The following is a 5,856-nucleotide window of genomic DNA, read 5'->3' on the forward strand; positions in this document are numbered from 1 at the left end:
ATCCTGTACTGATCCTGAGTTCCATTCTGTATTCTACTCCAGAGCTGCACTCACTATTCTGCTGGTGCAGTCACTGTGTACATACATTACTTATCCTGTACTGATCCTGAGTTACATCCTGTATTATACTCCAGAGCTGCACTCACTATTCTGCTGGTGGAGTCACTGTGTACATACATTACTTATCCTGTACTGATCCTGAGTTATATCCTGTATTATACTCCAGAGCTGCACTCACTATTCTGCTGGTGGAGTCACTGTGTACATACATTACTTATCCTGTACTGATCCTGAGTTCCATCCTGTATTATACTCCACAGCTGCACTCACTATTCTGCTGGTGCAGTCACTGTGTACATACATTACTTATCCTGTACTGATCCTGAGTTACATCGTGTATTATACCCCAGAGCTGCATTTACTATTCTACTGTGTACACACATCATTTATCTTGCACTGATCCTGAGTTGAAGCTTGTATTTTACCCCAGAGCTGCATTCACAATTCTGCCATCTTGCTATGGTGTTTTGCATTATGGGAAGTGTCATGTGCACATCAGTAATGTGGTGGAGGAAAAACTGTTCCCCTGCACATAGGAGCTCAGCCAGATTGTTAGGAGAGCGTCTCATAACAACTTGCTGACTGTTTCTAATGCACTGTAAAATGGTGCCTCTGTTGAATAAACCATAAGCAGATTCTCCGCAGATCATCTTGACTCAGCGGGATTTGTTTCATTTTTAAAGGGCTTGTCCATGTGGACCGTTCCTTTAGCTTTCCACCAGCCAATCAACCGCCATCATTATATATACCTGCAGATGCTGTTAGATTATCGCCCTATTCAGTAATTTAGCTCCATTCAAAAAACCATGAGAAGAAAATCCAAATGTATATACAGACGACACGGACTCGGTGTCATTCCCACATGTTATTGTACCTGCTGTACATGAGGACAAATATAGTTAGAAAGCACATTAAAAATAAGTTGAGATATTTGCCACTTGAAGGCAGAGCAGTTTTTGACACTTCCCCCTAGTGGTGACACCCGACCCTGCACACAACTATATACTGTCCTAATAGTATATCGATGGCTCCTATATGCACACACGTATAATCTTGTGCTATAACATTCATACTGTCGTAAACGAGCTCGATAGAAGCACAAGACGCGGCGACTCCTGATTTCTACCAGGAAGATGTTACTTTTGTGATACATTGTTGCGATCTGAACATTCCATTCATTATGCAGATGAATTAAGGGCTTCTGAGCTGAGCACAAGCTTCTGACAACACAGCCATAACTGACAACTGTGCGGCCCCATGACATGGGGGCCCTAATATACAGAACCAATGATCTATATTAGAACCAAAGCGCTATGGATTTGTTGGGCGCCTATCTGAAATGGTGACATATCCTTGTCACGATCTGTCGCTGAAGCAATGAGATAGTCGACAGACATAAGGGACGCCATAGTATCAGTCCCTGGTGCTGGTTTTATCCTGGGCAGTCCTCTCACCACAAACACTTTAGATAAGATGTAAAATGTGATTCGTGGGGGGTCCGAATTCTGGGACCACCACAGAATGGAGAAATGAGAGGTGGCAATGCATGCCAGACATAAAAAGCGATGAGAGCACTCCTCTGTTTTCAAGCCCCTCGATAACTTTATTGTAAAGTAACTTGGCATATTTGGTTATGGGGACTAGTTACCACCATAACACCCCTATCATATCTGGTTCATATCAGAACCAGGAGGAGGGGGAGTTGGTACCAGTACCACTGATTATAAAGAATTCTCAGACGGTGCGGCACCACTACACTGCAAAGACCTTACTGAATGGCATCAACCATGGCGGGATACAAGGAATAATCATAAGACCATGCCCTAGAGGAGGGTGCGCAGTCAGATCCTTACTCACTAGTGGTCCCATAATCTTTAATATTAAAGTATTATTATACTTTAGATTTTGTGGCTTATGTACAATTGCATGTTCCTTAAGGGGCATCTGTCAGCAGTTTTGTACCTATGACACCGGCTGACATGTTACATGTGCACTTGGCAGCTGAAGGCGTCTGTGTTGGTCCCATGTTCATATTTGCCTGCATTGCTTAGAAAAATTATGTTTTAATATATGCAAATGAGCCTCTATGAGCAACGGGGGCGTCACCATTACACCTAGAGACTCTGCTCTCTCTGCAACTGCTGCTTCCTCTGCACTTCAATTGACAGGACCAAGCAGTGAAAACGTCATCGCACCTGATCCTGTCAAAGTGCAGAGGTCGCAGCGGTTGCAGAGAGAGCAGAGCCTCTAGGTGTAATGGTAACGCCCCCGTTGCTCCTAAAGGCTTATTTGCATATATTAAAGCAGGCCTGCTCAACCTGCGGCCCTCCAGATGTTGCAAAACTAGAACTCCCAGCATGCCTGGACAGCTTACAGCTATCAGCCAACAGCAGGGCATTGTGGGAGTTGTAGTTTTACAACAGCTGGAGGGCTGCAGGTTGAGCATGCCTGTATTAAAGCATTCTTTTTCTCAGCAATGCGGGCACATAGGAACACGGGACCGACACAGATGCCTTCAGCTGCCAAGTGCACATGTAACAGGTCAGCCGGTGTCATAGGTGCAAAACTGCTGACAGATGGGCTTTAAGGCGGTTTTCTCCATGGTTTGCACTGACGGCAGATGGATCAGATCAATACAGACGTCTCTTCAACTTTTTTCTGAAATAACACCCTCTAACAGGAATTACGACAGCCCGATATACGTCAGCGGACTTTGCGGCACGGGGCTGGTCTGGGAGTGCCGAACAGGTTCTGGGCATTTTCTGGGGGGCATGTGGCATATCCAATCAGTATATCATCGGTCCAAGCCATGGAGAAAACCCCTTTTACAAGCTATGTCGCCCTTAAAAACCAATTTTCTTTATTGCTCCAAAAATACATCTAATGTAAAAAATAAAGCAACTTTGCAATTTAAATTATGGAGACCGATGGGTCAATAAACTCTGTGTAGTGTAATCCTGCAGTATCTGACCTTTGGCCCCTACTTTGTGGTAACGAACATTTAGTAGATTAAGCAAAAGTAAAATAAAGATACAAAAAAGTACATGACTGCAGGATCTGACTACACAGGATTTGTTCGTCGTCTGTTACCATGGAGACAGATGGGTCTGCCCTGGAGATGCAGAATAACAGTAGGACATTTTAATTAACAGCTAGTGCAAATTTTTTATTTTGTAAGTATAAAGAATATAACATTTGTGAAGGTGGATGTAGCCTTCAAGTGCGGCCCTTCGGCGGCCTCCATCCCGCGTCGTGTGATGCGGGCATCGGCTGTGTTCAGAGGGGAGGTCTCCTGTGCGGACGCTGCTCCACATCTTCAGGATCATCTATGGTCTCATTACTCGTCTCTGCTTTATCTTATGTTGGAAATGTGAAATATCCGCAGCGTCTCAACTTCTTCACCCAGATTCTGTGTCACGAGCGATAGCCCCTTTTTCGCCATTCCCAGGCCCTCCATGTATTATCATGCAGTGGAGGGGCATCCCATTTGTTGTGTTGCATATAAATGTATATGGCTATGCGCACATATATGTAGCAGAGCTGAACGGCTCCTGTAACTCTTTCCAGCTGCATTAATTGTCCATCATAACTCATTTACCTAAAAACCACATTGTTAAATCACCATCAGTGGCAGATGGCAAACTCAGCCCTGCTACGTGGTGTGAAGTACGTCATACAAGCCCAGTGTCACATGACCATGATTGACTACATGAAGGGCTTCTGAGATACTAAGATTTCTTCTGGACAGGTTATGGACATGAGTTTTATACACCCTATAATATTAGATGAAATGTGGCCAAGAGATGCATTGTGAGCTCTTTTTTTTTTTTTTTTTTTGCATCAAAGATTTGCTACGATACGTTGACACAGAAGAATCTATAGATACAAATAACATTTATCCTCCTGTATTAATGTCAATTTGTAAACTCTTAATTTGTATTGGGTTGCAGTACACTCTTTTGGCCTACAGGTGTCACTGCCTGCTTCCTTGTATAATCATCCTAGTGTCTACTGAGGGAGCAGCCCCGCCACTGGTTGATAGAAGGTACTGCACCCAAATCACAAAATTATTGCAATCCAATATAATGCAAGTATATATTCCTGTCTATATTAAATATTGTGTTTGTAGTGCGCCAATATTAAGGTTCGCACCTAATCAGTCAACGCTACTGTACCTGTAAACAAGCACAAGGACCCCCTACCCGTACAGAGCTGTATCTGTTCATTTACCGGCTGTATGTAATTGCATTGTGTGATGTTTGCATTTGAGGCATGGGATATTAAAGGGATTCTGCACTTTTTCATTTATTCCCCTATGGTACCGCGGTCCATAAGTAAATTCCTGTATCCCGTACCCCGTTGGTAATGGCTTGGAGTGGTCTCATCTTGTAGGGGGGCACAAACTATTTATCTTTGGGCCTCTGCTATAAGAGACCTAATGCATGTCCAACTTAGCTAAAGTATCCGGTCACCTACGTACCGTGGCGGCCTTTTTCTTACGACGTATCACTATAACGCTAGACCTCGTGCCTCAGAGGAAGCGATGCACATTGGATGAGCTTACAAAGGGAGTGGAGGAGACGACTGCACCTGCCTCTCGTGCCCTTGTTATCATACCAGCTTCACGGGTCCATCCGGGGAGAAGGTCATGGCGGGCCGCGAATGGCTTTTCCTGGCACCTGCCGATACCCCGAGATCTGCGTAACCGATGTGATCGCCCGATTAACCACGTGTATGAAAACCTCGCTCTCCGGCTGAGCGTCCCGTATGCTAATATAATATGCTAATGAAGCCCTGTATGATATCGACTGGAATCTTGAATAAATGGTCACTTTCTTTTGGTCGTTTGCGGTGGTTTTCTCACATCTGAAATCAGACCTGCCATGTAGTGTGTGCAGAAAAGAATCATCCACGTCCGTGTTCACATAGCCAGGCAGCATGCACACCAAGTCTTCATGACAACAGGGGACATGTCTCTCAGTAGTGCAGCCTCGGGGCTGTAACATCATGCAATCTATGGACAGGGGTGGGGGGATCACTAAGCAGCTGCTCATACAGGTATTTCCATATAGGATACACCATCACTTTATAATGGGTGGGATCCGACCTCTGGGACCCCACTGATCCCGACAATGAAGGGGCTGCAGCTGTGTCCTAATCACTGTTATCCCAATACATAGCGGCCCCCCAGTCACCTGCTGTTCAGGTGCAAGTGAATGGGGCTGTGCTGCAAATCCCTGCACTGCGGGCGGCTGGGACAAACAAAAGAGACACATAACTGAGTCAATGCTGCACCTCTTCATGTACGTACATTACTTATCCTGTACTGATCCTGAGTTACATCCTGCATTATACTCCAGAGCTGCACTCACTATTCTGCTGGTGCAGTCACTGTGTACATACATTACTTATCCTGTACTGATCCTGAGTTACATCCTGTATTATACTCCAGAGCTGCACTCACTATTCTGCTGGTGCAGTCACTGTGTACATACATTACTTATCCTGTACTGATCCTGAGTTACATCCTGTATTATACTCCAGAGCTGCACTCACTATTCTGCTGGTGCAGTCACTGTGTACATACATTACTTATCCTGTACTGATCCTGGGTTACATCCTGTATTATTCTCCAGAGCTGCACTCACTATTCTGCTGGTGCAGTCACTGTGTACATACATTACTTATCCTGTACTGATCCTGAGTTACATCCTGTATTATACTCCAGAGCTGCACTCACTATTCTGCTGGTGCAGTCACTGTGTACATACATTACTTATCCTGTACTGATCCTGA

This window comes from Bufo gargarizans, chromosome 7 (assembly GCF_014858855.1).
Source record: "Bufo gargarizans isolate SCDJY-AF-19 chromosome 7, ASM1485885v1, whole genome shotgun sequence".
Lineage (NCBI taxonomy): Eukaryota > Metazoa > Chordata > Amphibia > Anura > Bufonidae > Bufo > Bufo gargarizans.